Below are 12,639 nucleotides of genomic sequence, written 5' to 3'. Positions count from 1 at the left end.
GCTAAAGCAAACAAGAAGAACAACAAAAAAACCAAACTTGAACAACAATAAAACCTTATTAATAAGGATGTAACTTGAGAGTGGCTAGTTTTGTCTGTCGTGAATAATCCAAGCATAATCATTAAGATCAAAAGAATGTGCATTAAAAACATAAAAGTGTATAAATGGATGCATGTTTTTCTCAGTCTTGGACTAATTGAGTTAACCCCACCCAATGCCTTCTTAGACCTTGAGATGCTTTAAAGATATCTGTGTAAGAAAACCCTGCCACCATTACTACTTATTCCTCCTTAAGCCCTGCTTTTTCCTTCTTTCCATGCTTCTGCTTCTTCTTCTTCCCAACCTATACAAGATGCACAGAGAATGGAAAAAATACTGGTGCCAGAACTGTTTGAAAGAGCATCAGTGGATTTAGTCAGTTTAGGGTTGTTTTCAGAGCTGACTGCCAAGGATGCCTTTTTCCTCCTTCAGATTATTTCAGAGTTTCAGTTTTGTAGCCTGTTCTGACATTTACAAGTCAGAAAACCTTGCGTTTATATATGAAGGAAAATCAACAAACTTTTGTGTTGTATGTGGAGGGTTCTTTTGAGAAATACCTGGAATGAAAGGGCATGGTGGTAGATATCTGTAACACCAGCTACTCAGAAAACAGAGGCAGGAGAACTTTGAATTCAAGGCTATCCCAGAAAAAGTTAGCAAGACTCTATCTCAAAAAAGAAAATACAAACAAAAGGCCTGGGCGCATGGCTTAAGTGGTTAAGTGCTTGCTTAGCATGCTAGAAGTCTTGGGTTTAATCTCCAGTATCACCGACACAAACAAAACAAAGCAAAGCCTAGACAGGTTGGGAGATTCAAAAGAAATTGCTGGCCAGTTAGAAATAAAAGCTCCGTCTTTAATTTATTATTGGGATTTAATTCTTTATTGCCATCCTGGAAAGCCACTAAATTATGTCACAGATAATGGCTATGAGGACAAGATTCTACTCTATTATTTACTTTATGGTCATTGTGATTCTGTGTACTCAAAACAACTTCAATTAAGTGCAGTTGTTTGTCAGGCTGTGTTGTATGAAATTCTCTGTGAAGACATATTTGTTGTGAATGAAGAAGCATTGAACACTGAAGTTGAGTTGTTTTGAAGTGGTTCCAGGAAGAATCATGTTGTGACTGGACGTGAGGGTGCCATATTGACTGCAAGAGTTTAATTCAGAGGCCGGAGTATAAGCTCAGTATTGGGTAGAGGGTAGACTGCTTTTCTGGCATGTGCAAGTTGATGGGCTCAATCCCTAGCAACACACACACACACACACACACACACACACACACACACACACACACAGAGTTGAACTCAGATAGGACTAAAGAGTGTGGTGCCTGTTAGAATGTTAAAAATATACTACAGTTTATAATCAGGTAAAGAAGAATCAGTTTCCAGAAAATCCATCAAAGATGCCTTTCCCTTCTAAGGTGCTCAAAGACCTGGATCCAGAAATCTATTGTAATGTAGAATCTGATGTTTGATTGAAGAGAAAAAATGAACTTCAGAAATCGGACTACATGGAGTATGCTGAGAGATAGTACAATTTCAAAAAGAAGTGTCAGATTTGCTTGATATCAGATGGAAATTATTATAGTGTGACATTCAAGAAGTTAAAAAAGAGAAAAATTCAGTAAGAATTTTCGGTGAAGAATTGTCAGAAAAGCATGTTGTTCTTCTGGCTACCCCAAAACGAACTACCCACGTGATACCTGTTGCTTCCCAGGATGCTGTACCAAGTCTGAAAGAAGAGGTTAGCAGAAAATACCTAGAGGCTATGTCAGAGGTAAGCATGAAGCAATGGAAGATATTCAAGAAAGTTCCAGGGAAAGAAGTTTATATGACCATGGATTACAACAGGGGAGACCCTCTTCTTGGCTAGGCTTCAGCATAGTATGCATTAGGGGCGTGACCCTATGCAACACCACTCACAAGCAGCTGGCATTTTAATCACAGATGAAAATGTCCAATGAACATTTTCATCCCCAAGACTCATCTCAGAGACAAGGTCAGGGATAAGGGATGCACAGAGACTCATTGTGCTTCATAAATAAGCCCAACATGCCAGACCATAAAGTTGATTTTTTACCCTGGCCTGGTAAAAGATGTTTCCAGGGTTATTATAACATTTTCTATAAATCTTATTTCTTTATACAAAGTTGCTACCAGATGCATTGTATAAATAAGCAAGTATGAACAGATGATCAGAAGCCTGACAAAAAATAGTACTTTTTTACAAAGTTGACGAAAGGGATGAGACTGATTATCCAACTTTACATAATCACGGAGCTCCTTCTGTGATGGCTCCTGATACCTCAAGATACTATGTTGCAAGGCAAGGATGCAGCTTAGGCCGACTTTGAATTCAGAGAAGGAAGATGGTCAGTGTGACAATGGAGGATATCATGAAGAATAACTCTATCCATCAGAACCACTGTACAAAACTCCAGGTGTAGCTCAACTGCATCTGTGGCAAACATGTGTCCTCACGACAGAAAGACCATGTTCTATGTCTTCTCAGGACACAGTTGCCTCATACAATTACCCCTCTCTCCCAGGGGTGATGGGAAATTCTGCAGCAATTGTCAGTTCCTGTGCCAACCATGTTCCAACTCCAGGCTTCTTTTTCTTGGTGGTAATGGAGTTTGAAGATACAGCCATGGCCCCAGTCTTTTCTTTTGCCTTGATTCTTTTTTGAATAAGGTCTCACTGTTTATGTGGGGCTGGCCTGGACTATGATCCTTCTATTTACACTTCCCACATAGCTGGGATGACAGGATGCCTAGCTTTTACTGGTTGACATGGGGGTGTCACAAAATTTTTGCTCAGGTGACCTTGAACTGCAGTCTTCCCAATTACTGCCTCCATAGTAGCTTTAATTATAGACCTCAGCCACTATGCCTGACTCAAATAATTTCCTTTTTGATTTTTTGGCTGTACTGAGGTTTGAACTGCCTTAGGCTTGCTAGGCAGGTATTCTACCTCTTGAGCTCCCCTATTCCTCCCCACTCCAGTATTATCTAACTGTGAGAGTTAATTAAGCTAGTAGTACCCCCATCAGTTTTCTCATAAAAATGCTATCAGATTCTATTTGTTTCTCTACCTGCATCAGGCAGGACAGTGATTATCTCAACATCCTATCTATATCACTGTGCTCCTATTTCTGCTGCTGAGGCCTTTCTGCCTTTCTTCTCCTCCTTTGATGGCAGGAAAAAATTCAAACTTACCACTTCCATCTCCACATTACTCCTGTGATCCAGGTGGTAATGATCTGCCTCAAGATACAAAATTTTTGCAGTACTATTTTAAGATGAAATTGTAGTGCTAAACCACTTCTGGCACTCCATGGTCTGTGTGCCTCAGATGCAGAGGTAGAAGCTTCATGCAGGGCATTAATCCCTGTATACTGAACCACCTCCTCATGCCAATTGAACCGTTCCTGAATTGTACAGGGAGGTGGGGACAGTAGGTGGTACACAGGTAGAAATGTCACAAATAATACTTTTCTGACTGCTGACCGGAGCCTGTCCTTCATGGAGCTATCTATGATCCAGGGATGCTACATCCCTGTGGGCAGCCACTTTGCCAGGTTTTGATGCCTTCCTTCCTCTTGTGCCAGATTGTCCCTACATTGCGTTCAGTGGGTACTGTGCAGAATGGTTCCTGTTAAATTTATGGTGGTATAAATCCTGGTCCAGTTGGCTATAAGGTTTCATCTCACATACAGCTTCTTATTGTTTATCTTAGGATTTCTTCTTCTTCTTCTTCTTCTTCTTCTTCTTCTTCTTCTTCTTCTTCTTCTTCTTCTTCTTCTTCTTCTTCTTGTGGCACTGGTGTTTGAACTCAGAGCCTCATGCTAGCTAGGCAGGTGCTTTTACTGCTTGAATCACTCCTCCAGCCCTAGAATATGTAAAATCCTGCAGTAAGAAGTATTCTTGCAATGCCATTTTCTTACTGTTTTGGTTCTTACAAAGTATTTTATTTTAGTGTTTAAGCGGTTTAGGTGCTAATAGTAGTTACTATTGTTATCTTTATTTTACCTTTCTTTCTTTTTCAATTTGAAATATTCTCTTAAAATAAATGAATGTAACTGTGGGCTGTGAATAAAGAAATGGAGGTGGATGTACCACCACCCCATATTGAGCATAGCCCATTTTCTTCAGCTATTGCATTCCTGTCAGTTTGTCAATGTCATAGTCCCTGATGGCACCAATTAATAAAAGGAATAAATCATACAAACTATTTTTCTGTTACAGAAATCATACTTGATATTAAATTTTAAAAATTGGAATATTTTCCACTTCTGTAGACACTAAAACAACAAAGTCAAGAATCTTTGCTCTTGACTCAATATTAAATGAAAAATTCTTCAGGTTTCTTAAGAATTGTCTGAGCTAAGTTGTGCTCTGTGAGATGAGTCAGTTTTGAAGGCACGTGATACTGTATGCTAGGTTAACCCATAGTCTATTTAATACTGGATTTATGTGACTTTAATGCACAGGGCTGAATTGGTGCCATTTTCACAGTTAGCAGCAAATAAAGACTAGCATTTAAAGTTAAAAATTGAAAATGAATAAATGAACTTTTCAAAATTGGTTATAATATGTCTGCTAAAACATTTTCTAATTCTCATTCAGATACTAAATTATTAGTTTTGCTAAATTAAGTTGAATCATGCATAACTTAGCAAATACTCAGATCATTTTCAGATATGATTACATGCAAAAGCATTATTTGCAAATACAAGTTTATCCACTTTTTTCTTATTACAGAACAATGAATGACTTCAATATGCTAATGATCATCTTTTGTGCCACATTAAGTAATTGTACTATGACTAAACAAATGTTTCACTGAATTAAAGCAACTAACAGTTAAGAACTTGACTGAATACATGGACATTAAAGATAGAAAAAAAAGGAAAAGAACACCACATAGAGAAAAATAAATCATGTTTCTGGCAAGTGAAGTTTTGTGGTATGAAGAATTTGTTTTATTAAGGAATTATGAGAGAATTCTTGTTCTCAATTAGGATTATGCATTATGACAAAACTAAGTGTTTGAAAATTATAAAATATTTGAAGAAGAATTCTGAAAAATAAATTATATGTATATATAAACTAACAAAGATGTGAATGCATTTATTTATAACCAATTTTTAAAAACAGTGGTACTTAATATCAAAAAGATATTGGAACAAAAGTAGAAGCTGGTTTTATCTCTGCTAAAATGACAAAATTATCTTGAAATGTAAAGGGGTTTCTCTACATTTTAAGTTTCTGGTTAGGAAACAAAGATGGTATCTTATCAAGATGCTTTCTTATGCCATATAATGTCTTTTATGAGTTCTTAGATTACTTAAGTGACCTTTATCCATATTAAAACACTTCAAAAAACATAAAACACTTCAGCTAGGTAAGTTTATATATTTGTCTTATAATGTTTTGTCACTTTGATATTGTTTCACAGTGAGTTGTCATTTTATTTATCCAAGTGTTGGACCTCTTGCACAAATCCAATACTAAATTAAGCCTTTTTGTGGTCACACTAATTTTGGGGGACTCCAGAGAATATCCACAGGGAAGTTATTATTTTGTCTTATAAAGAGACAGATATTAAACTAATTAGGATTTGTGGGGTAAAAGTGGCACAAAACTGTAATCCCAGCTACTCAGGAGGTCAAGGCAGGGTGATCACATGTTCAAGCCCAGTCTGGGCAACATAGAGAAGATCTTTACTCCAACCTCACCTTTGTAAAAAAGCTGATTAGGATTGTTTGACATATTGCATGGGAAATAAATGATGCTTTTACCTTCATTGAGTTATACAGACAGATGTTCTTGAAATATGCCCAAGAAATTATATGAAATTGCTAAAATATAATATGCCCTGGAATAATGTTATTTGTCATAATTCTAACTACCATGTATCTTGATGGCAGTGCAGACACTATAAGAAAAAAATAGACCTTATCTTGTCTGAGCTGGGTGCTGGTGGCTCACACCTATAATCCTAGCTGCTCAGGAGGTAGACCTTAGGAGGGTTAAGGTTTGAAGCCAGCTCTGGACAAATAGTTAGTGAGACCCTATCTTGAATATACCCAACACAAAACAGGGCTGGTGGAGTGGCTCAAGCAGTAGAACAAGTGTGAGGCCCTGAGTTCAAGTCATATCACCCAAAAATATCCTGTCTGAATGATTCCAGATTCCAGAAAATCTATCATACTGCCTTTTCTATGAAATTCAATCACAGAAGTCATTTAGAAATTCATCCTTTATCAAAATAAAGGAAGTTGGGGTTATAGTTAAGGAAAGAATTGAACAATGATAAATCTGTGGAATGAGAAGAGTAGAACACAGGAAGAAACAGCCTACAACCACATCCATGTCTCAGGAATCCAGGATCAATTATTTTGGATTTTTTTCTTTTTTGATACCAGGGATCTAACCCAGGGCCTCATGCAGGTTAGGCAAGCACTCTACTACTGGGTTACATCTCACTCCTATTTTGGAAATTTTAAGGATCCTTTACCTGTGCAACTTCCTCACATGTGTTATATATGCCCACTTTCTCTAAAATTTCATGGATGTTATTAAATAGTCTAAAAGAGTTTTGACAGTTTCATTCATCATATGTAATCCAGGGGAGGCTGAGAACAATGGAACTTCATCTGGCATCTGGCTTGTGGATAGAGGAGTAGGGAAGCTTGCTTGAGAAGGGCTCCTGGATGTTCTTATATGGTATCTATGACCCTTAAATTCAAAACCTACACCCAGAAACAGAGACAGCAATCAGAAATCATATGCTAATCATTTTATTGGAATATAAAAGATACAGTTATGACCACATTGTCCCAATGGCGTAACTTTCATAAGGACATTGTCTTCTCATTCACTTTCTGAAAGAAACAAACAAGGGAGGTTATAGAACAGATGTGATATGGCAGGAGGTTTCTTTGTCTTTTCTGGTATAATTGGAGTAGGTGAAAGCCTACATTCTCTCCATTTTCCCTTTTCTCCCCTTCTCTTCCTCCTTTTAAAAATTTTTGGTTCATTTTTTTTTTTTGTTTTGCACTCTACTTTCTATTTTTATTCCATTTAAAATACATTAATTTTGAAACATATTCCCTTTTTTACCAAACTTGCATTTCCGTTTAGTTTTGCCCATAGCAAATCTGTTTTTACGGCTTAAAGTCCTTTATTGATCTCACTGTTACAATTTATTACAACAAAACTGCTTCTACAATTTAAAGTTTTAAAAATTCTCCTCTGAAAAAAATTATTTATACTAGAAAATTTCTTTAGGATTAAGTTATGATTTTAAGAGTATTACTTTACAGTTGACCAAAATATCTGATGTATTATGCATTTTGATATTTCTTTTTTTTAACTTTTACTTTATTTTTTTGTTGTTGTTAGACACATAACAGATAATGTAGTCTAAACTGTTATGTAGAAGAACAAACAATGGGAATGTTCTTAGTTTGTTTATCGTTTGGTTGCTATTGAAGTTGAACAAACCATATACTTACAAAGAACATCACTGCAATATATTACTATAATAGGAGTATTGAAACCAGATTAAGAGTCTATTAATAGGTTTTTTTAAATTTAATTTTATTTATTTACTTTTTTAATTGTTTTATTATTCATATGCGCATACAAGGCTTGGGTCATTTCTCCCCCCTGCCCTACCCCCTCCCTTACCACCCACTCCGCCCCCTCCCTCTTGCCCCCACCCCCTCAATACCTAGCAGAAATGATTTTGCCCTTATCTCTAATTTTGTTGAAGAGAGAGTATAAGCAATAATAGGAAGGAACAAGGGGTTTTGCTGGTTGAGATAAGGATAGCTATACAGGGAGTTGACTCACATTAATTTCCTGTGAGTGTGTGTTACCTTCTAGGTTAATTTTTTTTTGATCTAACCGTTTCTCTAGTTCCTGGTCCCCTTTTCCTATTGGCCTCAGTTGCTTTTAAGGTATCTGCTTTAGTTTCTCTGAGTTAAGGGCAACAAATGCTAGCTCATTTTTTAGGTGTCTTACCTATCCTCACCCCTCCCTTGTGTGCTCTCGCTTTTATCATGTGCTCAAAGTCCAATCCCATTGTTGTGTTTGCCCTTGATCTAATGTCCACATATGAGGGAGAACATATGATTTTTGGTCTTTTGGGCCAGGCTAACCTCACTCAGAATGATGTTCTCCAATTCCATCCATTTACCAGCGAATGATAACATTTTGTTCTTCTTTATGGCTGCATAAAATTCCATTGTGTATAGATACCACATTTTCTTAATCCATTCGTCAGTAGTGGGGCATCTTGGCTGTTTCCATAACTTGGCTATTGTGAATAGTGCTACAATAAACATGGGTGTGCAGGTGCCTCTGGAGTAACCTGTGTCACAGTCTTTTGGGTATATCCCCAAGAGTGGTATTGCTGGATCAAATGGTAGATCAATGTTTAGCTTTTTAAGTAGCCTCCAAATTTTTTTCCAGAGTGGTTGTACTAGTTTACATTCCCACCAACAGTGTAAGAGGGTTCCTTTTTCTCCGCATTCTCGCCAACACCTGTTGTTGGTGGTGTTGTTAATGATGGCTATTCTAACAGGGGTGAGGTGGAATCTTAGTGTGGTTTTAATTTGCATTTCCTTTATTGCTAGAGATGGTGAGCATTTTTTCATGTGTTTTTTGGCCATTTGAACTTCTTCTTTTGAGAAAGTTCTGTTTAGTTCACTTGCCCATTTCTTTATTGGTTCATTAGTTTTGGGAGAATTTAGTTTTTTAAGTTCCCTATATATTCTGGTTATCAGTCCTTTGTGTGATGTGTAGCTGGCAAATATTTTCTCCCACTCTGTGGGTGTTCTCTTCAATTTAGAGACCATTTCTTTTGATGAACAGAAGCTTTTTAGTTTTATGAGGTCCCATTTATCTATGCTATCTCTTAGTTGCTGTGCTGGTGGGGTTTTGTTGAGAAAGTTCTTATCTATACCTACTAACTCCAGAGTATTTCCTATATCAACTTTAAAGTTTTGGGTCTGATATTAAGATCCTTGATCCATTTTGAGTTAATATGACAAGCTGGTTATAGTTGTGTGGCTTCATATCTGGGTCCTCTATTCTGTTCCACTGGTCTTCATGTCTGTTTTTGTGCCAGTACCATCCTGTTTTTGTCATTATTACTTTGTAATATAGTTTGAAGTCAGGTATTGTGATACCTCCAGTATTGTTCTTTTGACTGAGTATTGCCTTGGCTGTTTGTGGCCTCTTGTGTGTCCATATAAATTTCACAGTAGATTTTTCAATCTCTTTAATGAATTCCCATTGGAATTTTGATGGGAATTGCATTAAACATGTAGATTACTTTTGGGAGTATAGACATTTTTACTATGTTGAGTCTACCAATCCATGAGCATGGGAGATCTCTCCACTTTCTATAATCTTCCTCAATCTCTTTCTTCAAAAGTTTATAGTTTTCCTTGTAGAGATCATTCACATCTTTTGTTATGTTCACACCTACGTATTTGATTTTTTTTTGAGGCTATTGTAAATGAAATTGTTTTCATACATTCTTTTTCAGTTTGCTCATTGGTAGTGTATAGAAATGCTAATGATTTTTCTATGTTGATTTTATATCCTGCTACCTTGCTGTAGCTATTGATGATGTCTAGAAGCTTCTGAGTAGAGATTTTTGGGTCTTTAAAGTATAGGATCATGTCATCTGCAAATAGGGATTTTTTGACAGTTTCTTTACCTATTTGTCTTCCTTTTATTCCTTCTTCTTGCCTAATTGCTCTGGCTAGGAATTCCAGTACTATGTTGAATAGGAGTGGAGATAGTGGGCATCCTTGTCTGGTTCCCTATTTTAGAGGGAATGGTTTCAGTTTTTCTCCATTAGGTATAATGCTGGCTGTAGGTTTGTCATATATAGCTTTTATAATGTTGAGGTACTTTCCTTCTATTTCTAGATTTCTTAGAGCTTTTATCATGAAATGGTGTTGGATCTTATCAAAGGCTTTTTCTGCATCTATTGAGATGATCAAGTGGTTTTTGTCTTTGCTTCTGTTAATATGGTTTGTTACGTTTATTGATTTTCGTATGTTGAACCACCCCTGCATCCCTGGGATGAAGGCTACTTGTTCGTGGTGACTAATCTTCTTGATGTGTTGCTGAATTCGGTTTGCCATTATTTTGTTGAGGATTTTTCCATCAATGTTCATTAAGGAGATTGGCCTATAGTTCTCCTTTTTGGAGGTGTCTTTGCCTGGTTTGGGGATAAGTGTAATACTGGCTTCATAAAATGTGTTAGGCAGTTTTACTTCCCTTTCTATTTCATAGAACAGTTTAAGGAGGGTTGGTATCAGTTCTTCTTTAAAGGTCTGTTAGAATTCAGCAGAGAATCCATCTCTGGTCCTGGACTTTTCTTTTTGGGGAGACTCTTGATTGCTGCTTCAATTTCATTTTGTGTTATAGATCTATTCATGTGATTAATTTCCTCTTGGTTCAGTTTTGGATGATCATGTGTGTCTAGAAATCTGTCCATTTCTTTAAGATTTTCAAATTTATTTGAATATAGGCTCTTGAAGTAGTCTCTGATGATTTTCTGGACTTCCATGGTGTTTTTTGTTATCTCCCCTTTTGCATTCCTGATTATACTAATTTGGGTTTTTTCTCTCCTCATTTTAGTCAGGTTTGCCAGGGGTCTGTCGATCTTGTTTATTTTTTCAGAGAACCAACTTTTTGTTTCATTAATTCTTTGTATGGTTTTTTTGGTTTCTATTTTGTTGATTTCAGCTCTTATTTTTATTATTTCTCTCCTTTTATTTGTTTTGGGATTTGCTTGTTCTTATTTTTCTAGGAGTTTAGAAATCATTAGGTCATTGATTTGGGATCTTTCAGTCTTTTTAATATATGCACTCATGGCTATAAATTTTCCTCTCAGGACTGCCTTAGCTGTGTCCCATAGGTCCCGGTAGGTTGTGTTTTCATTTTCATTGACTTCCAGGAACTTTTTAATTTCCTCTTTTATTTCATCAATGATCCATTCTTCATTAAGTAATGTGTTAGTCAGTTTCCAGCTGTTTGCATGTTTTTTGTCTTTACTTTTATTGTTGAGTTCTACTTTTACTGCATTGTGATCAGATAGTATGCATGGTATAATTCCTATTTTCTTATATTTGTTGAAGCTTGCTTTGTGCCCTAGGATATGGTCTACTTTGGAGAAAGTTCCATAGGCTGCTGAGAAGAATGTATATTGTGTAGAAGTTGGATGAAATGTTCTGTAGACATCAAGTAGGTCCATTTGATCTATTGTATATTTTAGATTTTGGATTTCTTTATTGATTTTTTGTTTGGATGACCTATCTATTGATGATAATGGGGTGTTAAAGTCTCCCACAACCACTGTGTTGGAGTTAATATATACTTTTAGGTCTTTCAGGGTATGTTTGATGAAATTGGGTGCATTGACATTGTATGCATATAGGCTGATGATTACTATTTCCTTTTGGTCTATTTCCCCTTTTATTAGTATGGAATGTCCTTCTTTATCTCGTTTGATCAATGTAGGTTTGAAGTCTACTTTGTCAGAGATAAGTATTGCTATTCCTGCCTGTTTCTGGGGGCCATTGGCTTGGTAAATCTTCTTCCAGCCTTTCATCCTAAGTCTATGCTTATTTCTATCAGTGAGATGGGTCTCCTGTAAGCAACAAATTGTTGGATCTTCATTTTTAATCCACTTCGTCAAGCAGTGTGTTTTGATGGGTGAATTAAGTCCGTTAACATTAAGTGTTAGTACTGATAGGTATGTGGTGATTCCTGTTATTTAGTTGTCTTAGTTGTTTGAAGGTTTGATTGTGTGTACCTAAGTTGAGGTTACTCTCTACTTTCTTGCTTCTTCTTTTCCTGTGGTTTGGTGCTGCCTATCTTTTCATGATTAGGTTGGGTTTCACTTTCTGTGTGCAGAATCCCTTGAAGAATTTTTTGTAGTGGTGGCTTTGTGGTCACATATTGTTTTAGTTTCTGCTTCTCATGGAAGAATTTTATTGCTCCATCTATTTTGAATGGTAGTTTTTCTGGGTAGAGTATCCTGGGGTTGAAGTTATTTTCATTCAGTGCCTGGAAGAGCTCACCCCATGCTCTTTTTGCTTTTAATGTTTCTGTTGAGAAGTCTGCTGTGATTTTGATGGGTTTACCTTTGTATGTTATTTGTTTTTTCTCTCTTACAGCCTTCATTATTTTTTCCCTAGTTTCTGAAGTTGTTGTTTCAATGATGATATGTCATGGGGTAGTTCTATTTTGATCTGCTCTGTTTGGCATCCTGGAGGCCTCTTGCATCTGTATGGGAATATCTTTCTCTAGATTTGGGAAACTTTCCGCTATTATTTTGTTGAATATATTACGCATTCCCTTTGCTTGCACCTCTTCTTCTTTGATGCCCATGATTCTCAAGTTTGGTCTTTTGATGGAGTTGGTGAGTTCTTGCATTTTCTTTTCACAGGTCTTGAGTTGTTTAATTAATAGTTCTTCAGTTTTTCCTTTAATTACCATTTCATCTTCAAGTTCTGAGATTCTGTCTTCTGTTTATTCTATTCTGCTAGATTGGCCTTC

The 12,639-nt window shown here is 36.5% G+C and overlaps 1 pseudogene; it reads left to right on the top strand.

The window, feature by feature from the left end:
* Nucleotides 1–316: 316 nt before the first annotated feature.
* On the top strand, nucleotides 317–2,735 carry LOC109684833 (UDP-N-acetylglucosamine transferase subunit ALG13 pseudogene; annotated as a pseudogene).
* The last annotated feature ends 9,904 nt before the right edge of the window (nucleotides 2,736–12,639 follow it).

This window comes from Castor canadensis, chromosome 6 (genome assembly GCF_047511655.1).
Source record: "Castor canadensis chromosome 6, mCasCan1.hap1v2, whole genome shotgun sequence".
Taxonomy (NCBI): domain Eukaryota; kingdom Metazoa; phylum Chordata; class Mammalia; order Rodentia; family Castoridae; genus Castor; species Castor canadensis.
The sequence above is the reverse complement of the archived record's forward strand: the minus strand, read 5'-3'. Positions and strand labels throughout refer to the sequence as shown.